Raw genomic sequence first — 26125 nt, 5'->3', positions numbered from 1 at the left:
TTTATTGGGTCTTTTATTTTGGGGGGTGTAATTCTTTTGAGCTCTTTATACATTCTAGATATTAATCCTGTCTGAGGTGTAGCTGGCAAAAATGTTTCCCCATTCTGTAGATTCTTCACTCTGTTGTTTTCTTTGCTATGCAGAAACTTTTTAATTTGATACAGTCCCATTTCTTCACTCTTGATGTTATTTCTTGAGCAATTGGAGTTCAGAAAGTCCTAGCCTATGTCTATGTCTTCAAGAATTTTACCTATTTTATTTTCCAGCAAGTTAAATGTTTCTGTTTTAACATTTAGATATTTGACCCATTTTGATTTTAGTTTAGCACATGGTGAGAGAAATGGGTCAAGATTCAATCTTCTGCATGTGGATAGCCAGTTTCCCCAGCACCATTTGAAAACAGGCTATCTTGCCTCCAGCATATATTTTTGGCTCCTTTCTCAAAGATCAGGTAGCTGAGTGTGTCTGGGGTTGTTCCTGCATCCTCTATAGTATTCCATTTATCCACATGTCTATTTTTGTGTCAGTACTATGCTGTTTTTATCACTGTAGCTTTGTAGTATAACTTGGAGTCCAGGATTGTGATGTGTCCTGCTTTGCTTTTGTTGCCCAGTATTAACATTTTCTACTCAGAGCCCACATTCCTTTGTCATTAAATCTAGCTAAAGTGTTTGCCCAGCATGTTTAATCATCCCTCCTTCCAATTCATCAGGAGACCATAGTCACATCTCCTTGTAGTATCAATGGGCTGTCAGTGTAGGGGGCTCTGCTCCTCCTTCAGGGGATGGCACCTGACCTAGACTAGCCAGTCAGAGCATTTTCTGGCACAAGGCTTTGTTCTTCAGTGGACATTTACTCAAGATAGACCAAGTGGAGTATCTCCTGGAGTTGGCTAAGGAGACATTAGGAAGAAGTATTCATCCTGTAAGGTTGCAGAGCTAGGAGATGACAGTCTGGAAATACCAACGGCCATTGTTTCTAACATATGGGAAGAAGCTGGCTGAAAAATAGACAGTCATACCTCTGATTATATAGGAAAGCACCAGAATCCAGCTCTGCCTGAAGCCAAAGCTGCCCCATGCTAGACCTCCTAGTTGTAAAAGCCAACACATTCCCTTTGGGCTTAAACTAGTTTCAAGTGGGTTTCTGTAAACTACAGCTGAAAAGGATCCCCAAAAAAGGCATTTTTTTAGCCTTTCTTTCCACTTGGCAATTACCCTATAATTTCCCCCATTTATCAAAATTCTAGTGATCTTTAGATAAAATATGCTTCCATCCAGCAATCTCTCATTCACTCTGACATGATTTTATGTTCTCTTCTGAAGTCTCTGTTCAGTTTAAAACGTTATCATGGTTACAGGTCATTTGCTATAAATCAACATGGTCTTCATATTCATTTCTTAGCATCTCTCTTAGATTATCAGCTCCCTGTAGATAAGAAATCACGTGTCAGCCCAGGATAGCATATTTGTTTCCCAACTGTGAACCACAGTCTGCTGAGAAGCCAAGAAATTATTTCGGGAGCTTACAAATTTTTGTGTGCACCTAAATTCAAATGCATAATAACTGTCAAATGCATGTGTTTGGGAAAATTCAACATGGCAAAAGCCACTGTTAAGTATTACTTAAATGTAATACTAAAGCATAGAGAGACTCACACAAATGTTTGACACTAAAAAGGAGTCATGAAATAATCTGAATGTGGTGGCTTGGATATGTGTATATACCTATAGAGTATTTTGAACTGTATTCTTAAGATTTGTAAATTTGACTCTATGTAAGTTATGCCACAATACAAAGTAAAAATAAAATTAAAATAAAGACAAGTTGACAAGTCTACCTATCACTAGTTCAATTACAAGACTCTTGTTACATCAATATACAAAGATCAATTCAGAATAGATCGTGGGCCTACATAAAGTAAAAGCTAAAATTATACAACCTCTAGAATAAAATATAGGAGAATAGCTTATGACCTTGTTGTAAGCAGTGACTTCCTAGAATATTAAAATAAGTAAAAACTGCTAAGAATCCTGACACATCAAAAGAACATATAAACAGTTGATAAACACATAAAAAGGAACTCAGCGTCATCAGTTACAGGGGAAATGCAAATTAAAACCACCTGTTTGCCCTCATCCAAGTGACTACAATTTTTCATATATTTCTGGTGAGAATGTAAAATGATAGCAAAGCTGTTTGATATTTTCATAAAAATTCAGTGTATACCTCCCTATGATCTAGCAACACTTTTCTTAGCTGTTTACTTGTGAGAGATGAAAACATACATCTACAAAAAGATTTATGCAAGGATGTTCCTGGCATCATCTTAATTCACAATAGCTCAAAGCTAGAAACACCCCAAATGTTCATCTACAAAAGGATAAACAAATTGTGTTGCACTTCCACAATGGATTACTGCTTAGCAATAAAAAGTAACACAGTACAGTATTGATGCACACCATAATCTGAATGAATTGCAGAAACATAATGAGTTAAAGAAGATGGAAATAAAAGAGTGCATACTGTATATGAAGGTCAAAAACAGATGAAACTAATCTATGTGGACAGAAATCATGACAGAGTCTGCTTTTGATTGGAAGGAGTGACTGGTTACAAAAGAGTGCAGCAAACTGTGGAGTGATTAAAATATGCCCTGTGTTGATTGAGATGTTGTTTATATAATTGTCAAAACTCTTTCTACTTAAGGTCTAGATATGTCATTATTGTGAATTGTCATATGTGTGTGTGCGTGCACACACACGTGCATGTATGTGTTTCTCCTCTAGAGTCCAGGTGTAGAAACAGAACCTACTTCAAATCTCAGCCCCCTGCTAACTCTGGGACCTCTAAGGCTAGTGTTCTCATCTGTTCTGTGGGTACATCCTATCCACCTGGCCTACTTCCAAGAGCTATTTCCACTGTAATACATGCAAAGGAGCTTTGTAAAACCTTTGAGCATTGTACAGCTCAAGTGCCTCCTCTCCAACTTATTTTTTGCTCGTCTCTCTGGCCCCAGTGTTCCAACCACGTTGGCCTCCTTGAACTCACTGTATGATCTCCAGCCTCAGGGCTCTTGCACATGCTGTTCCTCCACCTGGATTGTTCTGTTGCTCTTCTATGGCTGGCTGCCCCTGTCCCTGCAGTCTCAGCTGAAATGTTTTATGTTCAGATTACCCCTCGCTCACTCATTTCCTTAATTCTACTTGACCCATTTTGTAAATATCTATTTGTGTTACTTTTTATTGCAGATATTTCCCATGGAATTACAAAATCCCAAAGGATAGAAAACATGATGCTTTATTAGCTGCTATAGCCCAGTCCTTAAGACATAGAAATTACCCAGTAAATTTGTAATCTGGTTGTGCTGGCTCCAGATGATCTGCTTGGAGCCAGGTCTTCCCTAGGTCTTGGTGGGTGGCAAAAAAGTGACACGAGGATAAAGCTCATGTAAGAAAAGCTTTTTTGAGTCAAGGGATTCAGAGAAGCCTCAAGACATCATGGCCTTAGGAAGATCAGGACACTTTTTGTTTCCCGCTATGCTGCATGGTCCCTCTGTTGGCCTATAACGTGGGGTCTCTGCATGCACCCACAGGTTGAGACTAATCTACAGCACAAACTAGGCCAACCACATAGCACACAGGACTTATCCTTCATCTCCAGGGCCCTCTTCATCCCTGCCCACCAGTTGGCCAAGGAGCAAGTGGAATGAACATGTGTCTATATTCATCTTCTTGAGCACCTTTCAGTCCTTTGGCCAATTGTGGACCTCTTGGCCTCGATCCCCTCCCCATCTGTCTTCCTATTAATCAAACCACCTTCTCTCTTGGCTTTCCTGGGCTTCAGTGTCACTGCCCTCACTGAGCTTTCTCTCCCCTTAGTTAACCCTGTGTCCAGTGGCTTCCCTTGAGTCCAGGCCAATCAAGCATCTCCCACAGCTAAGCCCCACGGGAGCGCTCCCAAACCATCTGTTTTTCAGCTAGAATGTATGTACTGACCCAGATTGGGCATCGATGACGTCAGTGCCATGAGGAAATGCTCTGTAGCTGGTAGGAAAGTCCTCTTGAGGGTACAGACTTAAAGTAGTTGTTGGGGAAAATCCAAGTTGCTTTGAACTAGGTGAGAAATCCACCCCCTTCCACCTGCTTCCTCCATCACCCAAATTCTGCTTTCTCTTTTCCTGGCTGTCTCCCTCGCAATCGGTATTCTTTTCAATTGTCAATAAGCCCTTTATATGAGTGGGATTTGGAATTTCTCTGTTTTTCCTCTGAGATTCTATCCTGTGCCAGTGAATTTGAGGCTCTCGCCTACATGTTAATTACTGAACCATGGTTCCTGGAATCAGCTGAGGACAGGATGGCTCCTTGGCTCTCAGAGAGGTAGGGCTGGTTTTTGTTATTGTTATAGGTGGTGGTGGTGGTGGTGGTGGTGGTGGTGGTGGTGGTTTTTGTGTTTTTGTTTGTTTGTTTTGGCATTTATCTAGATTAGACAGGCTAATCACATAAAAATACGCGTGTGCTTCATTAATACTTGCCCCTTTCTTGTCAAAACACCACACTTAGCTAAGGTTTTCAGAATCAAATGTTAATGAATCTCTTGGGGTTTCCTTAACTTATGCTGGCAATAATCATCTTCTATTGCCCACAGTGTCAGGAAAATCCTCTAGTAGTTTAGGAAGCAGAGTGGTAGACAGGGGTCTACTTACATGCTTCTGTAGATATTGCACAGATATAGAACGAATAGCTGACTGAACTAGGCCTCCGTTGGTGTCTGGCACAGTTCTTCAATTCCCTGTGGCTTGGCCTGCTTGCCGCTAAAGCAGGTGGAGTGATCCTTGCCTCCCCTCCGTCATATGGTTGGTGACAGTCAAATGAGGCAATGGATGAGAGAGTCTTTGAGTAGGATTCTATTTTGCTAGTTGTTAAGCAGATGCCTTCTTCCCTTGGCTGTTCTTTAAGAGAAAGAGAAGACAGTAAGAAGATTTGAATTGCTTTTTTATTACTTTTGATTGCTGGCTGTGTTTCTTTTAACCATTAAAATTTAATACAACTCTGCACAGAAACTGAGCATGAGACAAATTCAACTTTATTTGGGTTATAGGTAAATGGGGCAAGGTAAAAAGAGTTGGTTCACTGTGGGTCTACCATGCTTATACACAACTGTCCTAATTTCAAATATTTCATCCCATTGTTGGACCATGCAGCCATTCATGTATTTTAGTATCTCATTCAGAAAGCATGGTCTCTATAATTAAAGGATAACAAAAAGAAACACAGGACAGTAGCCATAGGATAAAGGCTTTGCTGCTTCTCTTTGTGTCTGGAGGGCAACAAGCAACCCAGACCAAAAAGAAAGAACCCTTTCATCATGCCCATCAGAGCATGTGACTTGTTTTGGCTGACAGACCCAGATTGTCACGTTCCAGCTCCTTTTACAACTCCCTGGTGAGTTTTGCCGTCAGCAGGATTTGTTGGTTTCTCAACTGGAAAGAGCATCCTGTGTACCTGTTGGCAGACCTCGTTTTTCACTACTCCACTCCTCTCACTCAGACTCTTGACCTTTGACAGTTGCTCCTTAGACAGTCTATACCAATGGCTGCCCTGGCACAAGCAGTAAGGTGTGAGCAGTCACACCCTCTCCCTGCTAAAAACATCTGCCCAGGGATGCATTTTCCAGGATATGGAATTGAGGAAAACTGGAAGAATCTCTGGCATGCCTTCTTTGGAGTGGGAATCGACAGGTCTGCAGAGGAAGCAGGAAGCATTGGGAGGGGAAAAAAAGAAGAAAGCCAGTGTGGCTGCCAGATGGGAGCAGGGTCTGAGATGGGGCAGAGACCAATGGAGGCCAAATTACATAGAGCCTTTTGGATCCTAACAAGGACTGTGGCTTCATCCCAAGAGTAAAAGGAATTCATTGAATGGTGTTAAATGCCACTGGAGGTGGTGGGAGTCTGAGTTAGGCATCATCAGTTTTGCGTTTTGAGAGCGTTACTCTGACCACTGTGTGGAGAATGGGTGGGGAAAGGAGACCAGTTAGGACCCGTTGTACCCTCCAGGCAGCAGATGATGAGACTGGGACTATAGGAGATAGGGCGGGTACCTTCTCTTCCAGGGTCATTGCATAATTTGATTTCCTGGTGGCTTTTAGATCCTTTATGTTACTTAAAATACTGATTTGGAGTCCATATTCATTTTTTAAAGCTACCCTAACAAAATGCCACATTGGGTAGCTTAAACAACAGAAAATCATTTAATCACATTTCAGGAAGAAGTTCTAGGTCATGGAGCAGGTAGGGCTGGTTTCTTTGGAGTTCTCCTTGTGGCTTACGGATGACCATCTTCTCCCCGTGAACTCACATGGTCTTCTCTTCCCATTCCTGTGTCCTAATCATCACTTCTTATAAAGAAATGAATCACATTCAATTAAGGCCTACCATATTGACTTCGTTTTAACTAATTTTCTGTTTAAAGTCCCTGTTTTCAAATTCTACATATGGATTGAGGGGGAGGCAAGGGAGCACACTCACCCCATGACAGTCCCTGCCCAAATTCTGTCTTCCCCTTATTGGAAGTCTGTGCTTGTTAGTCTCAAAGAAGGGAGGCTCTGCTTCTTCCATTGCTTTTTTTGAGGGAAGGTGTCTTTCCTCAGGTGAGTCCTTCTCATTTGGTCGCCCATAATTGTTCTTTCTGATTCCCAATGTACTCTCTTTTTATTTCCCATAAAGGGTATGTAGATAACCTTTAGTATTTCTATTATGTGTCATTACCTACTACAAACCCAACCCCACACACATATGTGCACAGTAACTATGTTGTATGCAGTGAAAGTTGCTTGACCATTTGATGGATTTCAGTTGGGTTTTGGTCTTCTACCAGAGTGGTGAACTTGACTGTGTTGTGATTTCTACTACAGCATGGTTTAGCCACAAACATTTCCTGTTCTCGTTACTTTTTGGGAACAAGTCTCTTACATTTTACCTTCTCTGTGGGCTCAAGAAATACCTGTTGTAGGAAATACCTGTCAAATTCATTCCGACCAAAAATGTAACTCCTCATCTCATCCTATGGGTGTGTCCAAATGTTTGTTGACTGCCCACAAGAATACTCCAGGGTATATAGACATGAGTAGCATCTCTTCCCAAGTAATTTACACTCTGATGGTGAAATAAAACATGTAAAAGTAACTGTATGCAGGGGAACTGTGCTGTAGGTCAATGGGTTTAAAAATGTGGTCCTCAGACCTGCAGCACTAGATCATCTAGGACCTTGTTAGAAATGCAGATTCTCAGCCCTTGCCTTTTCCTACTGAGCTTCAGAGGCTCAGAACCCTGTGTTTTGATGAGACATCCAGGAATTCTCATGCATGCTCAACTTTGAGAACCACTGCTCAGTCCTAACAAGCACATGCCATGAGGCTTTAAAGGAAGAGCTCATATGTGAAGTGGCGGTGAAGGGGGAATCAGAGGATATTTCTAGAAGCCTGCTGCATATGAGATAGGCCTTGAGAAGTGAGTAGGATTTTTATATTTATATGTAGAAGATCATATTTACTACAATTGCCATCTGCATGTTTATGTATTTCTTTTTACAAAAGTAATTAACAGCCTGGACTCTTAACTGGAAAGATCTGCTAGCTATCCCTTCCTTGCATTTTAACTGGCTCACTGTGAGTTGAGGCTTCTGCCAACATATGCTCATTTACAGAACTGGTAACTATGGTGGAGGCATTTTGTCAGAGGACAAGTTCCATTCCAAACATAATTTGAACTGGAGGTTGGGATATTCATCTATATCTGAGTCAAAATCAGTTCAAAACATCCTTGACTCTTACAGTGTGAAGGGCTTGTCAGCGTCACCAAGGCATTTGACCTGACCAAATAACCTTGAGCTGGCCTTGAAAAGTAAGTGGAATCAGGACACATGGCATGGACACATAGCTCTTTTACCAGATTGTCGAATGTTTCTGTAGCAAGAGTGAACAGATTATAGCTTGGGGGTCAATTCTGACCCACCACCTGTCTTTGTAAATAAAGTTTTATTGGGACATGACCATGCCCATTCATTTACATATTGACTATGGCTGCTTTTACACTACAATAGTGCAAACTTTTAACTCCCTCCCTGACTTTATATTAGTAAGAACTTAAATTGCAAGTGACCAAAACCCAGTTCCAATGTTTGGATTATCAGTCTATTGACTCCTGTGCCTTTAAAGTCCAGGGAAGGCCTGCCTAGAGTAACTGTTCACTTGAGTCTCCCTACTGGCTCCAAATGGGCCATCTTCTGTGTGCAGGCTGCTTCAGTAATGTCTGCTAGCCACTCCCTAAGCTTTCTCCCTGGTCATTTGGTCTGGTTAGTTCTTTTGCCTTCACTGCCCATCTCCATATCACTCACTGAGTCCTAGTCTGCTCTGCTAAGCACATCTCTCCTGTGTGCTGGTGAGTCCTAGGTATTTGTCTTTACTGTGCTACTGAATAGTAAGCACATGAGATAAGATGACAAAACAGTTCAAAAATTTTAAAAAAGATTCTTAGAATCAAAGCATATTTAAGCTGGCAACAGGATTAAAGTTCATCTTTAAACCTAAGTAAAAAAAATGATTCATAAGTATGTTTTAGTTGGCTCACATATTCTTTTTTATTTTTGTTTATTTTTAATATTTGAGTCAAGATACAAAAGCAGAGAGTTTTCCTTTAGAATTATGATTTCTGGTTTCAGTGAGCCCATGTTCCCAAGTGGCGTGGCAGGAATCAGCTGGAATAGAGTAGAGGCTATGCCTCTAGGGCCACAGTCTTCCTACTTCCTTTGGCTTGCCTTCATCCCTGGTCACTCATCTGCCCCACTTCACACTGGGTTTATGCTCCCTGACTCAATACAATTATATCTGATTCCCAAAGATTGTATTTCCTACCTGTCTGTTCCTGGTAATCCTGCAGTCTCAGCCAGCTTCCCATGTGTGGGAAGCCTACTTCTTAAGAGTAGACCACTGAACATCTCTGACTTCTCAGAATGCTTCCTCTTTATGGTCTATCTTATTTAGCATCCTCAAGTGGATAAGCGTTTGAGGTTTAGAAGTCAAAGACTCACTGAGATAGTGTTCTTTTTACTTTTCGCCCTATGGGGGTATGTTCTTCCCCACCTTCTTTCCCTACTCAGCAACCTTAAGCCCAGTTTATGAATAGAAGTTCATTAAAAAACCCATCTGACATCAAGCTTATTCTTGACTGAAATCTCTGCTTTTACCAATATTATAAAGAACAAGAGTTGGCAAAAATTTTCTGTAAAGAACCAGGTAGTGAATATTTTAGGCTTTGCAGATCATATGGACCCTCCAGCAACTATTCATCTCTGCTATTGAGTGCAAAATCAGGCGAAGACAGTGTATAAATGATGGGTATGGCTGGGGCCCTGTGCAACTATTTACAAAGACAGACAGTCACAATTGACTCTGAGCTATAGTTTGACCATTGTGCTATGGAATCATTCCATGAGCCCCCAAGAGAAGTGTGGTTTTATGTGGTGTGTCCCAACGTTACCCATATTTCAAGGCCAGCCCAGATGGGACAGTCCCAAATAGCTTACCCCAATTCTCTTGAAGGATATTATCCCTATAGTCTCAAGATTCTTACAGTGTAGCATTTTTTGAAAATGTTCTAGAAGTTTCTGAAAGACCTTCATACCCTTTGAGGGGGTACTTTGCCTTTTCTCTCTCATCCTTTCATGAGGATACAGTAGAGTTTCCCAGAGGCAGGGAGTGATGAGCTTATCACTGATGTATGCTTGTATATTTTTTTTGTCGTTAAAAACTCCTCAGATATGATTTCTAATATGATAAATATTTTTAGCTGTAACCTACATAAACAAAAGCTCTTTGGAGATCATAATAACACAAGTACAGAGGAGTACTGAGATCAAAAACTTTCAGAACTGTTGACATTGTAGGATTCTAACTGCACAAACACTCCTCATCTTGATGTATGGGTTTTTGGGGGGAGCTGCTTTCAATAAAAAATGCCATTTCTCATTGACAAGAACTATGCTAACTAGGGTAGGGTATTTCATATTCACACATGAATTTGCACAAAGTAAGTTTCATTTATTTAAGAATGTCTATTGTAAATCACTGTGTGCCAACTATTATGGTTGGCATTAGGTCTAGAGAGCTGAGCTCAGTGAGTACCATCTCTGCCCTCATCAAACTTAAAACCAAATGGAAGAAACAGAGATTAAGCAAATGATCATAACTAATTACATCAATACATACTGAAAAGTGCCACAAAGTGAGAGGGCCCAGGATGATAGGAACCAATGACTGTGGTTTTTGTATGGCTGAGGGAAGTCAGTGAAGGGCTTTTCCCCTGAGATCTGTAGAATAAAGAGGATCCATCTAAAACAGCATTTCTCAACATTCACACTGTTGATATCATCCATGAGATAATTCTATATTGAGGAGAGGGAGGAACTGTCCTGTACATTATAGGATACATCGCAATACCCCTCGTCTCTACCAAATAGGTCCCAATAAGATACTTGCACACACACTCGTTGTGATGACCATTCCTGGACATTGCCTGGAGAGGCATTGTCAGATGAGCCCAGGTGTCGCTAGTTGCAAACTGGCAATCTAGGAAAGAGGTGGGGTAGGGAGGTTACTATTGTAGTCCAAGCTAGAGAAGCTTGGGGCTGGAAGAAAACTGGTAGAGATGGAGAGGGTGCCAACCTGGAGAGCTGTGGGAGGGATCCAGATATCAATATATGGCTTGGTCATAGACAGACTAGAAGGGAGTAGGAGAGTATCAAAGTGAGTTTCAGGGTTCATCATGTGGAAGGAGTGACTTTGGTTTCACAAATGTCACCTTCACAACCTGGCTGTGAGACTTCAAGGTCCAGGGCTCAAAATCCACATTAGTGCGGAAAAACACCTTTGCTCATCTCTGTGCTGTATATCCAGCACAGCAGCCTGTGTTGTTCATCTCTGCCTGGCTGGAGATGGCTCTAATAACAGACCCAAAACAGGTCTTCCTTAGAGAAATGACAACTTTAGAGAAGAAAAGCCATCTGGCAGGGCTGAGTGAATTAAGCAGTGTTTAATCTAGCTGTATTAGGACATTGTTTCAATGCCAGTTGACTCTTTTAAACATTTGTGAAGGTTGGCAAACACATCCGAGAAAATACACTTCACAATACTCAGAAGATTGGCAAATTATCCAATGATAGTATTTTTATACAAATTAGTATCAAATATCAAGATTTCTATAATTCTCATCTTAGTGTTGAATACTGTATGGATCTTCCTTCTGATCACTAACCCAAGTATGCTCAACCTTGAGTGAGAAAAAGAATCTCCAGAAGAGCTTGTTCAAAATGTAAAGTCAGGGTTGTGGCTCAGGAATACAGATACAGATATTTTAACAATGCCCCCTCCCCAAGTGTCTCTGAAGCAGGTGGTTAGCTGAGCACTTTGAGAAACACTCATATAGTAAAACTCGTCTTAAAGGAGTTTGGTGAGATTCGTTTCTCCCACTGACTCCTTCCTCTCACCCCAACTCTACTTGGCTAATCTGTTTGTATCCAGAGCTGCTTTTACAAGCTTTCCCCAAATGCTTGGATGTCTCCATTGCACAGCACTCTTGGTTCTTAGAGCACTTGCAGCGATGCACGACAAACCCCAACAAAAATTGGCTTAAGCAACCTAGACACCTTTATCCTGCTTAACAGGAAACCCACGGAGCACTCAGGTAGGTTAATTCAGCTGCAGCTCCTGCGTCACATATGGAAGATGCCATCCACCGAGGAAAACCTTCCCTATTCCCTTCCAGAAGTTGCCCCTTGCCTCATCAGCCAGGAGTGCGTCACATGTGTTTGCCTAAATCAATCCATTGGCAAAAGAAAGAGATTATCAGTATCTGTTTTCACCAATCAAAATTCCATCTCCAAGTCTGGAAAGGTTTACCAAGTTCTACCGTAGATGGTAGGCACTTAGGTGTATATTTTAGTCATTCATTCATTCACTTGACAAATATGCCTTGGGACCATACTAGTACCAGGTACAAGGTTGAACATTAGAAATACAAAAAAAAAGAAAAGAAAAGAAAAAAGAAAAACTTCTACCACACCCTGAAACTTTTTTGGAGGTAGAAATTGTACTTATCTTTACAGCTTCAAAATGTTTACAGGAGGGGGAGGAGAGGGGGAGGAGGAAGAAGAGAAGTATTATCATCATTATCATTATTATTACAGCAAGCTTTTGTTTAGACCATCTACCAGACAAAGTACTAGGTGCATTTATGCATATTGCTTTCTGATCCTTTCAAAAAACCCTGAAAGGTCAATACTGTTATTCCCATTTCACAGTTTGAGAAACTAAGGCTCAGTAATGAAGCACCTTGCTCAAGCTTAAATAGCCTGTGAGAAGCAGAGCCTAGATTTAAACCCAGATTTGACAGGTTCTGCAGCCTGTTCTCTCTCCAGCTTATGGAAGCTGCTCCATGAATGCTCAGTAGAACATAGAAATTGGCTTCTCTTTTTCTGTGAAGGTTAAGGTTCAAATGGCTCTACTGTCTTGCATGTAGAATGCAGGATGTGGACTTGGAGTTGTGATTCCTTTAGTGAGGATAAATTTCCAAGGCCCTCTTCTCACCCTGACTCCCCTGGTAACAGACACACATCCCTGAGGCTTCATCAGCTTGGCCTTATCCCTAATCTCAAGTGCATCTCTCAGAAGGACTTTGGGCCTTCGTTTTTTTCATTGGAAAAATTGTGAAGTTTGATGCTGACCAGATGACCAATAGAACACTCCACAGTGAGGAAAACATTCCATTGTTGCACTGTGCAATGCAGCAGCTTTTCGCCCATGTGGCTCTTGGGTACTTCAAATGGACTAGTGTGTCTTGGAACTCAATTTTTAAAATTTTAACTAGTCCTAATTTTAATAACCACATATAACTAATGGCTGCCATACTGGACAGCACAAAACTATAATCATCTTTGTCATTCTTTGGACTTTTATATGAACTCTAGAACAACCTGTTAGCAGATCCTGAAATCAATTTGTTTGATTGCAGACAACATTTTTAATGAAATAGCACAAAGTAATGAAATGGAGTGGAACAGAAAAAGAAAAGAGAGTATCGGGAAAAATCAATACAGAAATTTTTGTTTCACATATTTGTGTACTGAGTCATTATGCAAAATAAATTTCTTCCAGTGGGTCATGGTAAAAAAAAAATTTGAAAACTACTGATTTCCCCTGGGTAATATTACTGAGACTTTGAGAGTAACATGCTTATGTTATGCTTCCTTATCCAGCCTAGGGCTTTTCAAGACCTTGTTTCAGGAATATGTTCTTCTTCCAGATACTACAGGCATGTGGTAAACATGTGACTTCTCTCAGACAGTAATCAAAAGTGAGTTTGTGGTCATCTGTCTGCCTAGATACAGAGACCCAAACTGGTGACTCACAGGCAGAAACTCATTCACACAGATAGGCCTCTTTAGGCCTTGGGTATATTTGTGCATGACCACAGGGCCTTGGGCCTAGTTAGGCTGCCCAGTCTCCTCAGTTTGGTCCCCTTGGTTGGATTTTGCCATTTACATCACCTGCCTGGTCATTTTGTGTTGGACCTGTGTTTCATATATCTAGAATAGTCTATCTCAGGGAAGATGAACCTTTTAGAGCTTTCAATGATACAAACACCCCACTGTGGCACATGTGCCATAGGTTCATCACCACTGACTATCTGAAGGGAAATCAAGATATCACAGAACGCAACCATTTCCCTTTATAGATGGGAACACAAGGTGTGGGGGGGGTTAACCTGCTGAGGCCCTGCAAAAAGTTAATGGCAGAGAAGGAACTGATTCTCTCATAAAGAAGAATGAGACATTGACAAAAATTGATGCAAACAAAGGAATGAGAAAGGGAGGGAGAGTGAGAGACAGGGAAGGATGGAGAGAACAGGGAGTTGAGGAAGAAGGGGAAGGGAGTTGAAAAGAAAGCAAAGACATCCTCGCAGCTTGACAGACAGCTCAGATTTCTGCCTGGGGGCCCTGTCACAGTTAGAATCATGAGGTATGGGCTTCTGGTTAGTGGAAGTGTCTTTGGTGTCCAAAGTATTTGCCCCATTGCTCAAATTTCTACAGAGCTTCCCCATGGTCTCGGCAAAGAGGCGCCTCAGGAAAACTTTGAGTGTACTTGAAATGGCTTCAGCGAATCCCCAACTTAGGCCTCAGGCAGAGTGTCCCTGACCTGAAACTATGGTTTCCCCCCACGTTTCCTACTGGTGCTGCCAGGGTCAGTAGGATGTGGGTTCTGAATAAGTTGCTCCCTTCACTGAGCCTCAGGGCTGCACCTGGAAAGATAAGCATGGGGATGAAATGGGGCCGAAGCTTCCCTGGGACTCCGGGGTGGGTGGAGGTCATGAGCAAGTGGCCTTACCCCACTTCTATCAATGGCTCTAAGTCCAGTTTTTAGGCTGGCATCACAATTCCAGTGCCTGGAAGTGCCTGGTAGTGCAGGAGAGAAGCTGGCAGGGAGAAGGAAAAAGGAAGAGGCAGGAACCATGGTGATCTGCATGAACTTAAAAACAAACACCAGGCCTTCCAAATAAAGTGTGTCTGGGAGCCACGTCCAACGCAAGCAACCCTTGGTCTAGGGAATTTCCCTGGATGGCCACCAGGTCAGTGTGTTTGCATTCCATTTGTGGTTTGCGACAGAATCAGTATAACCTAGAGACCATTTCATCATTTCATTTCAAGAAAGGGTTCATATGGTAGCTTTACTATTTTTCTCAAAAACCTCCAAACTATACATTTTCTGTATTCTTTCCACGCGGATGCTGAAAACCTCGGAGCCTGGTTGACAGCTGGTGTTCCTTGGATTTCTCTGCAGTGTATCAGCGCTTGATGCCCAAGCAGGATCTCAGGAAGCAAACATTGTATAAGCACTAAAACCTCTGGCTCAGAGGCCAAAGGACTGAGTCACTCATAGCACAAAGACAATTGCTGCCTTCCTGAAGTTTCTCCATTTCCAACATGGTTTCCAGGGCCCCAGACAAAACGCAAATAGTATTTTTCAGATAAGCTGTAGAGGTGCTGGAAAGAGTGCTGCCAGGCTGGAGTGTAAGACAACCCCATCGGGGATGCCTGGGCAGCCCCCAGTATCCAGATGAGTTGAGGGAGCAGGTCTCTCTTACTTCCTGCAGGATGCTAGGTAGTAGGAGGCCTGCTGGGTGTGTCCCCTAAGAGAAAGAGAGAAGAGAAAAAACTGAGCCTCTCCCACACCTGCTGATGCCTATCTGAACCCTAACTCTAACCTATACTTATGGGGTAACCAAATGAATTATCGTGTGTGTGCCTCAGATTCCCCTACACGAAATAGGATAATTATTTTCCTGGAGCTGTTGTGAGAATTAAATGAGATGACACCTACAAAGCACTTAGCATAGTTTGTCTGGTGCATAAGAACTACTCCATCAATGTTAGCTGTTTTTAGATGCTTTTCCAGGCTCCTCAGTGTCACTCACTGGGAATTTGTAAAGATGGTGAGGAACAGAGTCAGAGTGATAAGAGAGTTGGTGTTGATTGATAGGAGCCTACTCCAAAGTGGGAAATAAATCAAGGCTGGCAGGCACATGGGGATTTCCCCCTCCCCCTCCAAACTTGCCTGTTCTTCAGCCATCCTTACACACTAGTACTATATTGTGTGTTCTTAATGCTCCATGGTCTTCCTAACCAGATGGTATTTTTGAAACATTAACCCACCTTTCCTTCACCCACCCCTCTTGTGCCTTCCCCTATTCAGTAATAAGGGCTCAGGGCTGGGATGGGCAGCAGAAAGCAGGGACAAAGAGGTGGCTTCCTGGCTGTGCAATATCAAAAGCCTGTGCCCTCAGAAACACAGGAAAGATTTACTACAAAGCCCGAGTTAGGGAGGACAGAACAGGCTCCTGTGGCCCAGCTAACAAGATCATTCCATGGCCCAGGGGTAGGGAGGACAATCTCTGGGATAGAAATGAGGACACAGATTTATTTGAAGCCTTAGAAAGAAGCCTTGTGCTGCCCTCTGGGTGGAGCCCATGAACACAGGCATGAGAGGGGAGGGAAGGGCAGGCAAACTGACCGAATCATAATTCCCACTCATCTTGAGATACAGATAGGTTGAGACAGAATTCAACTTTATGAGTAATAAAAAATTCCCTGATGTTGTGGACTGCTGTGTATGCTTCCTTGCTCATGAGACTTACAGCTTGTGAAGGCCACTTCAGGTTTTACCCAAATCTTTCTACTGTCACTGTCACTTATCAGCAGGCTGCCAGATAAAAGCAGTCTGCCTGACCAAGAGCTTGCATTCTGTCAACTCGTACTGACAAGGCCCCTGGAAGAAGGCAGCCAGGACCATGAACATGCTGGCGAGCCTGGAAGCAAGGCTGTGAAAATCTGTTGCTGCAGAGGTTTTGCTATATCCTCTTGGATATCAGAATGTATTCCTGACATGCTGACCCAGGAAACTGTGCCCAGGTTAGGGGCCAGCTGTGGAGAGACCCTGGGCTTCCCAAAGGACTCTCCTCTGCCCTGCTGCAGCTGCCAACACCTGCACAGCTTGTCTCTTGGGACCCAGCCTGCACACCTGTACTTACACAACATCGGGCTATTCCTGCCTACACAGGGAAGCTGCTGAAGCTGACATACACTGGCCTGGGAGCAGAAGCAGTTTCCGCCTCTGCCAAGGAGGCTAAATTTCTCTTCCTTGCTTCCTGTTCTATACTCCAGTAACCTCCACTCATTATTTTTTAAATCTTTTTAAATTTTTTTAACCAGCTGGATGGCTGTTGTTGAGGGTAATTTAAATACCCCTTGAGCATCATTCCCCAGATCCTGCCCCACCCATTGCTGGCACTTTGGCTTTACAGGCAGTAGAGCTTAGAGCTATGAGAATAGGATTTAGAGTCAGACTGCCCAGGTCCAGGTTATGTCTTGGCTATTTACTAACTGTTTGGCCTAGGATGAGTGGCTTCAGCTCTTCAGGCCTCAGTTTCCTTATCAATAAAATAAGAAGTGTCCTTTCTGGAGTTATGAGAACTCAATAAGGTGATATATGTAGATTTCTGAGCACACTTCTAACACAGAGGAGCCACTCTCTAAATATTACCTATCATCCTTCCAGACCTGCCTCTGTGCATTCACCCCTCCTGCTTCTTCCTGCCTGGCTTCAGCTTTCTCCTGTGCTCCACAGCCTGGATTACTCACTAACCTCCAAACCTCCTATTCTAACACCGAACCTCAGCCCGACCCCCAGACAGAATCACTTAGCCTTGTGTGAACCCTCCACCCTCCTGCCTGTGGCTCTGGGACTCCACGCCAGCCCAGTGCATGCTCTCAGATTGCCTTCCTTCAACCTGTTGTCCTAGATCTGCTGTGCACACTTGGCTGAAGCCCCTTCTCCTCTGGGCCACAGCATTCTCAACTGTTTAGTGAAACCATTGGGCCAGACCCTTTCATTCTTTCTTTCATTCAACAGGTATGAAGGAAACAATGACAATGAGATGCGCACTTCCTGCATGCCTGGCAGTGAGGGTGGAATAGTAAACAAGAAACATGTGGGCCTTGCCCTCAAGGAACTCACAAGCTAATGTGTGAGGATACCCTCCCAGGCCCTTTCTGCTCTAAGAGGCTGATTCTGGATGTCCACTAAGTGGACATGGATGTAATGGTGCAATGTGATGGATAACATATGAGTGGCCCTCAGGGGTTACCAAAAACAGTAAATCACTTGCTTGTTCTAAATATGCACACCCAGCAAACACCAAACTCATCCCCCTGGAAACAGCAGATGTTCCCAAAATACACCGCCCCAGGACAACATAGATCATAGTCTCTCATTCCTACAGCAGGAAACACCCAATTCACACATTCCTCTGCAGATATATCAAGAGCATATCAGCCACCCACCTCTGCAGCCCACAGAAACCCATAAACAGAGAACTCCAGGGGAAAGAAAAGGTTGCTTAAGGTAGCGAATGGTCTGCAGCCAACAGCTTTTATCTTGACAGTCAGCGGGAAAGAAAACCCAGGAAAACTTTGTTGGACTTGTCCAAGAATGTATTTGAGAAATGTTTGCTCAGGAGCTAGTGGATAGGAACAACTGACAAAGAATTATTGTACTGGGTTTAAGGTGAGGATCCATGGCTCCACAGGTCCTTTGCTATTAATTATTGCTTATTGAACCCAGCTACATGCCAAGCATTACACAAGTTCTTTCAGTTGATTAGGTCATTTCATACTCACAAATTACTTTAGTTATTCCCACCCTAGAGATAGGAAAACTAAAGGCTTGAGGTTTTGTAATACTTAGTCTTTCAGCACGGCTACAATCCAAACCCAGCCTGCCTGCCTGCAGTCCCCGGGCTGCGGTGCTACACCATGTGCTTCTCAACTCCTTCCAACTTGGGATCCCGTGACTCTGTGGCCTTGGCATAGGAAACAAGGGAGCATCGTGGGCCCTGATTCAACTTTGAAATCAAATCAGATGGCCATGTTGTGAGCTACCAGATCCTCTGCCATGCAGACCACCACCTTTCAGGCAGCATTTTTTTTTTTTTTCCAAATTTGGCAAATACTTGTGAACACACTCAGGGTACTTTGGGCTCTAATGAAGTCACAGGCCCCAGCAATGTGACAGCTGCCACACTCTATGCTCACCTGTATGTGCATTTTCCTGGACCCAGGCTGTTGCCAGCTCTCTGCTGAACCAGCAGTGCCTCTGCTTGATGTCTCACCTTTAACAGAAGCTTTACTGTTTTGATTTCACTTCCAACCAATTAGTCACAGTTGTTATGCTGTCTCCAAATCAGTTTTGTCACTCTTTTAATTATCCTTCAGCATAGCATAGGTGCTTCTACCTTTTGAAGACTATTTTAAAGATAATATAAATATGGGAACATTTTTATCTACAAGGTCAAGTGACCATCAGTGAAGGGGGGGAAATATTGTGTGGGTAAAAAGAACATACTTTAGGTTGCAGTGCTCATGAGAGGAATCATGCCATTAACTGCTTTTACAAAGGACTAATACATCTGATAACATAAAACAGTCTAGTTTAAAAGCGGACCAGCTAATGGAGAGGAAAGAGTGTAGAAGGAGAAAAAGAAACAGTAGTGGACATACAAAGGTAGGACCAGTTGTTAATTGGAAGGAACCTTATAAATCATTTTGCCCAATCTTCTCTTTGACCAAGGAGGAAATTAAGGCCAGAAAGTTAGATAATTTTCCCAAGATTAGAAAATTAGGCAGCAGCAAAGAAGGTTTTGAAACCTGGGTTACTGCCAGCACTACCCATCAGAAAGAAGCACATCAAGGAAGAAAGAGAATGAGGAGGAAATTGCAGGTCCCGGAACCGGATGCTGCACTAGTTAGAGGTTGTGCCCAGTTCTCTGGCTCCTCCAGCTCCCTAGGCGGTCGGCCTTGCTGCCCCTTCAGTGTGTTGTTCTGGTCCAACATAAATGAACTTGAAATGATCCTTGTAGCTTTATTCATAATTTAGTTGTGGAGTTAAGATAATTTCCCGTAGAACTCTAAAGATTTGGTATGCATATAAAAGAAAACAGGGCTTCAGATTGTTAATTTTTAACATCAAAGGCATTGACCAACTAATTTTCTGACTTCAAAAATTATACTGACAGCCATTGCCAACTGATTTTCCTGATTTTATTCTTGGAAAGATTAGAATTGTTCAGTCATTCAGTGCCGAAAAAAATGTGATTTGTTTTAAAAAAAGAAATCCATATTTATAACACTACTTAGAATCTTTTGTTTCCAGATCAAACTTAGAGAGAATGAACATGTGTGTAATTAATTCCTGTTGTGAATTGTTTTTTAAATACAACTTTAAAGCTCTTCAGGGACAAAAATGAGTAATTTATGTCAGAGGTGGAATTTCTAAATTAATTTGTACATTTTATTTTTATATGACCAGGATTCAAGCAGGTTTCTTTTTCCCTTGCCTGGTGTTCTATTTTTGAAACTATCATGCTACACTGTCTAATATGGTAGCCACTAACCACATATGATTATTTAAATATAAATTTATATAATTTAAAATTAAATCAAATTTAAAATCCATTTTCTCAATCACACAAGTGCCCAATAGGCACATATAGCTAATGCCTATTATGCTGAACAGTATAGATATAGAAGGTTTTCATCATCTCAAAAAGTTCTGTTGGACAGCACTTATGGGTTGGTAATGGGAATGTCTCTCCTGGGGGCCCTTTATTGGCCAAATAATTCTAAAAGAAGCCAGATGATCCCTGCATGCATTTTAGAAACACATCACATGGTCCAAACACCTAAACACATTGATATAATGGATTATCTCCCAAATGAACAGAGCTAGTGTCCTGTGAAGCTGACAGCAGCTCTTAAGTGGTGGCCCTAGTGTAGGTGTTTCTGAATATGAGGTAGTTTGAAAATTTGTGTGCGAGTCAACATGGAATTTAAAGGATGTCTGTCCACAGACAAATGTTGTAAATCAAGAAACCCAGCTTTAATACTTTCTGAGATGAAAATTAGTGGAAACAATAACAAGCAGAAAATCAAAAATCAAATCTCAGCACTTTCGGCAGGAAGTGTGGCTCAGTTGTAGAGCACTTGCCTAACATGAGCAAGGTTATAGGTTCAATCACTAGCATCTCAAAGAAAGAAAACACATACACACACACAGACACACACCATCCACACCTACACATGCAGACAATAAGGTTATATTAAGTTCCTTATCTAATTTCCCAAGAATACAGAATCTTATCGGAAATAGGTGGTTTTCCAGGGCAAGAACAAATGGGGCAGATCTCAGCCCAGCTTCCCTGCCTGTGGGGATCCTGGGAAACTCTGTCCTAGGGAACTCTCGGGGTAGGCAAAGGTCTTGCCACACCTGTAAAATCCATTTAAGAAAAAAACAGGGCCTTGCTATGTAGTTCAAGCTGGCCTTTGAACTCTCTATGGCCTCAAAATCATGATCTTTCTGCCTTAGCCTCCCAAGTGATAGAATTGCAGGCATGTGCCAACACCCCTGGCAAGTATTTGGCTTGCTTCGCTTCACTTTGCTTTGCTTTGCTTTGGTTTCTGTGGTACTGAGAATTGAACCTGGTAGGCAAGTGCTCCACCACTGAGCTACATCCCCAGCCCTGTAAGATTAAATTTTTCTGACCTTTATAGTGACAGTTTACGTCAGCAGTCTGGAAGAACTGGCCCAATGGAATGCTTGGAGGTTAATATTCACAGAATCAAAGATTTCTGGAGTTCTAGCCACACACAGCATCACAAAAGCAGCATCCTCATCCCAGGGAAAACAGCAGAGTTGGTACCTCCGCCTCAAGAGGACTGTTTTCCTAATCTTCCCCTCACTCTAACTCTCTGCCTTTTTATCTGGTTGGTTCAAAGGCCAAGTTATGAGTGGGGCCTGTGCTCACAAATCCACTTCCCAATAAAAGCAAATTAGAAAAAATCAAATTGATCGTGGAAGTTGGTTCTTGAACTCTTAAGGCAGGTTTAATTAGAAGAGGTAAATGAAAATCTGTGCAATGATTCTGCAAGGACTTTCAGAGTCCAACAGCTCTCATCACTGATGGAGATGATTGTACTTTTAGTTCTTATTTTATTTTCAGACTCACAGCTTTGCTTCCCTTGGCAATGGTAGATCACCACACTGCTCATATAAACAGATTTATATTTTTCTCACAATTTAGAAGAAGAGGAGAGAGAAGAGAGTGAACTATTTTCCAGGGGACAGTGAGCAGAAATCAGGAAAAGAACCAAAAAGAGTCACATATAAATTGTCCTAAAGAACATATTGTGTATTTTTCTGCTATTTTCTTATTTAATTACATGAAATGATTACCATGCCATATGTAGATCCATCTCATGTTGTTAACAACTGCATATTATTTTTCAAAAATAAAAATGAGCTGGGTATAGTGATACACACCTGTAATCCCAGCAGTCTGGGAGGCTGAGGCAGGAAGATCTCAAGTTCAAGCCAAAATAGGCAATTTAGGGATTTAGCAAGACCTTGCCTTGAAATAAAAAGGGGCTGAAGACATATCACAGTGTGAAGGCTCTGGGTTCAACCAAATACAGAAAAAAGGGGAGGGGGCAGAGGAGACAGGAGGCAGGAGAGGAAGGAGAGGAGGAAGGTGGAGAGTAGAAGGAAGAAGGGGAGGAAGAAGAGGGAGAAGGGAGAGGAGGAGAGGGGAAGGGAAAGAAGAGGGAAGGGGGAGGGGAGAAGGAGGCGAGGCACTGAACTAAAGGGAATGTCTATGGACATTCTAGGAGAAGGGAATGTTAGTTACTCTGAGCTCTGAGCATGATGCCATGGTCTTGATACCAGTGAACATTTGCAGTGCACTTAATGTACTTTATTACATTAACTCATTTAATAAGTTAATGATTTTGTCAACTAATTCATTATCTTGAATTTAAGACAGAAAAAAAGAGTTGAATAATGGAAGAGAGAGTTTATGAGATGAATGTTTCTCTCCATCCAAGTTAGCAAAATTGTCAGACCCCAGTTTCAGGTCTAAGCAACCAGCCTTTTTCCCTACTGCACACCTATGATTTGGGATAACTGGAAGTAGGAGATTATCAAAAGTCCTGTTTTCCTGTTCCTTTTCTTTAAAGAGAGGAAAGTAGATGAGGTCAGTTATGAGGATCACACAGGTCTTTAAGATTAGGAAAATAATTGTAAGACAATGCATAAGACCTACTGTAATTAGAGAAAAGTCTGAGATCCCAGATGGATCAGGTGGGATTGTCTAGGTGGTGCATGAGCAGATTAATAGACTCCATAGGTGAGCAGAGCATTTAAGAATCACCAAATGCACTCCACTTCCCTATGCCTTCACTCTTGTCAGTCACTGGAACACCTCGGGCATTTTCCCAATCTCATGGAAAGTGCTATTCTAATACAGTTTTACTATAAGTCCTGTCGACAGCCTTTTTCCAGCCAAAGTGCCTTGCTTCATGCCACCTTTATAGAAAGTTTGTCTACCATTGACCAACTCCCTCCATTTTAAACATGTGAAAACTGAGGCCCAGAGAGGGGCTGTAACTTGTTTAACTCAAAAGCCATTTGGAGACAGGGTTGGCCACCATTTCTTTGAAAGCCATAAGCCAATTACAGGACCCAAATTCCCTTTGACAAATTTGGGGCCTTATTTTTATCTAGAGATGACCCAAGAAACAGCATTTCCGGATCATTTGCTTTAAAATGCAATTCATTCATACTCATTCATTCTCTCTCTCTCTCTCTCTCTCTCTCTCTCTCTCTCTCTCTCTCTCTCTCTCTCTCTCTCTCTGTTGGTAGTACTGGGAATTGAACCCAGAGCCTTCAAAGTGAGCTACATCCCCCATCCCTTTTTTTAATGGTTTTTTTTTGAGACAGGGTCTTGCTAAGTTACCCAGATTGGGCTTGAATTTGCAATCCTCTTGCCTCACCTTCTCAGAGTGCTGGAATTACAGCAGTACACTAGCATGCCCAACACAATCATGTGTCTCTTAACGACAAGGATACATTCCAAGAAATACATTTTTAGGTGATTTTGTCAGTGTGTTCTGTGCAGACATCAAACATACTTGCACACACTAACACAGGATTGGTCCATCACCCAACATGGTCTCTTGATGTAATAGAGAGTAGTAAACCGAGAAAGATGTATGTATGAAGCTGCTGCCAGCATAACATGGAGTCCTGTTCTACAGTAAAGTGTTTTTATAGGTTGAAGGAGCACACCCTACAATAATAAAACGTATAGTATAGTAAATACATAAACTAACATAGCCATTTATTATCATTACCAAACATCATGGACTGTGTACAGTTGTATGTGCTGTACTTTTATATGAATAGCAATGCAGTCATTTATGTAGACCAGCATCACCACAAGCACATAAGCAATGTGTTGTGCTAGTATATTATTACAGCTGCAACACCACTAGGCAATGGTAATTTTTCAGCCCCATTCTAATGTCATGGGACCAATATCACATATTCGACAGTGACTGAAATATTGGGGGGTTTTGTTGTTTTTTATTTTATTTTTTATATATTTTTAATTAATTTTATTGATACATTTTAGGTATACAATATAATGACATTCATCATTGGAAATATGTACCTTTACATAATATATCTTGGTTCTTATTTTTTCCCCATTCCCCTGCCCTCCCTTCAACCCCTCCACCCCTCCCTTACAAAGACTTTGTTTCCATTTTTTCCTTTTCTCATATTTATTCTATTCCCTTCTTTCCTTTCCCCAACCCTCCCACTTCCCCTTTGAGGGATCCTAGCACTCAAGGCTGAGGCAGGAGGATCATCAGGAGTTCGAGGCTAGCTTGGGTTTCATAGTTCAAGGCCATCTGAACTACATAGTGAGACCCTGTCTCAAAAAACAAAAAATCATGACCAAGTAAGTCTTCATCCCAAGGATGCAAGTATGTTTCAACATATGCAAATCAATAAATGTAATATATCACCATAAATAGAAGGACAAAAAAAAAATCACATGATCATCGATACAGAAAAAGGCCTTTGTTGAAATCTAACTTGGTTCACATTTTATAAAAAAACCTTGAATAGGTACAGAAGAAACTTATTTGATAAAAGCCATTTATGATAAACCTACTGCCAACATTAAATGGAGAAAAACTGAAAGCTTTTTCTCTAGTATCAGGAAGAAGACAAGATAACCATTATCACCACCACTATTCAATATATTATTCAAAACTTTGTAAGAGTAATCAGGCAAGACAAAGAAATAAAAGGGATAGCTACAGGAAAGGTGGCAGTCAAACTATCCTTATTCACAGATGACATGAACCTTTACATAGAAGACCCAAAATATTCCACCAAGACTCTTAGAACGAATAAATCCAGCAAGGTGGCAGGATATCAAAATCAACACACAAGTATTCCTGTAGACCAATAATGAACCCACTGAGAAATTAAGGAAATAAAACTATTTCAAAAGCTTCAAGAAAAATTAAATATTTAGTAATTAACCTGATGAAGTGAAAGACCTCGATGAGGAAACTAGTGTTTCCTACAAGAGAACATCAGAAAATGAAGATTATCTCATTCCTGGATAGAAGGAATCAATACTGTCAAACTAGCTATACTTCCAAAAGTGATATATACATTTAATGCAATCCTAATCAAAATACCAGTACCTTTTCTTCCTATTTCACATTATTTATTATACCTTTTGATCCTTATTTACACTTTCAGTTTCTCACACCAGAGAAACTATTTACACATGTGTGACCTATTTATTTCACTTGAGTATCACCTCAATGTGCATCCATAAATGTCTCTAATTTCTCATTCTTTATGGCTGAGTAGTACTCCATTTTATAAAACACATGCGCGCGCGCGCACACACACACACACACATTTTCTTTATCCAGTCTCCAGTTGATGGGCAATTGGACTGTTTCCAAGATTTAGCTATTACAAACTGTGATACTACAAACATGGGTGCATATATATCACTGTGGTATGATTCTTTTAATTCTTTTGGGAAGATACCCAGTGGGGGAATAGCTGGGTTCTTTGAGGTAGCTCCATACTGATTTCCACAGTAGTTGCACCAATCTGCACTCCCACCAGCAGTGAAGAAGGGTTCCTTTTTCCCCACAGCCCAGCCAGAATTTGTTATTAGTTGATTTCATGATAGCAGCCATTCTTTCTGGGGTGAGGTGGAATCTCAGTGGTGTTTTCATTTGTATCTCTCAAATGACCAGTGATGTTGAACATTTTTCATGTTTATTTGCTGCTTTTACTTCTTTGAGAAATGTCTGTTCATTTCAGATGCCCATTTTTGGATTGAGTCTTTAAATTTGGGAGGTCTGATTTTCTTTTTAAGTGCTTTATATATTCTAGATAGTAGACCTTTGTCTGAGGAACAGCTGGTAAAATTTTTTTCCACAATGTGGGTTGTCTCTTCATGCTGTTGGTGGTTTTTCTTGCTGTGCAGAAGCTTTGTAATAAGAAGAGATCCCATTTGTTGATTTTTGTGCTAGTTCATGTGCTTCTGGGGTTTTGTTCATGAATTCTTTTCCTATATCAATGTCTT

The 26125-nt window shown here is 41.6% G+C and overlaps 1 protein-coding gene across 10 annotated transcripts in view; it reads left to right on the top strand.

The window, feature by feature from the left end:
• The window catches only part of Ablim3 (actin binding LIM protein family member 3), a 121348-nt gene that overhangs the window by 16875 nt on the left and 78348 nt on the right, over positions 1-26125 (top strand). Inside the window, exon 1 of one of the 10 annotated variants that reach the window (XR_015438850.1) lies at positions 4174-4379. The exons of the other annotated variants lie outside the window; for them this stretch is intronic. The gene's annotated coding sequence lies outside the window, so the exon portion shown is untranslated. Of the gene's footprint in view, positions 1-4173; positions 4380-26125 lie in introns of those variants that run through there. 10 annotated transcript variants of the gene reach the window in all.

Source organism: Heterocephalus glaber, unplaced genomic scaffold (genome assembly GCF_053883595.1).
Source record: "Heterocephalus glaber isolate CG9 unplaced genomic scaffold, H.glaber_assembly_v1.0 deba00001463, whole genome shotgun sequence".
NCBI lineage: Eukaryota > Metazoa > Chordata > Mammalia > Rodentia > Bathyergidae > Heterocephalus > Heterocephalus glaber.
This window is presented reverse-complemented; position numbering and strand designations above follow the sequence as displayed.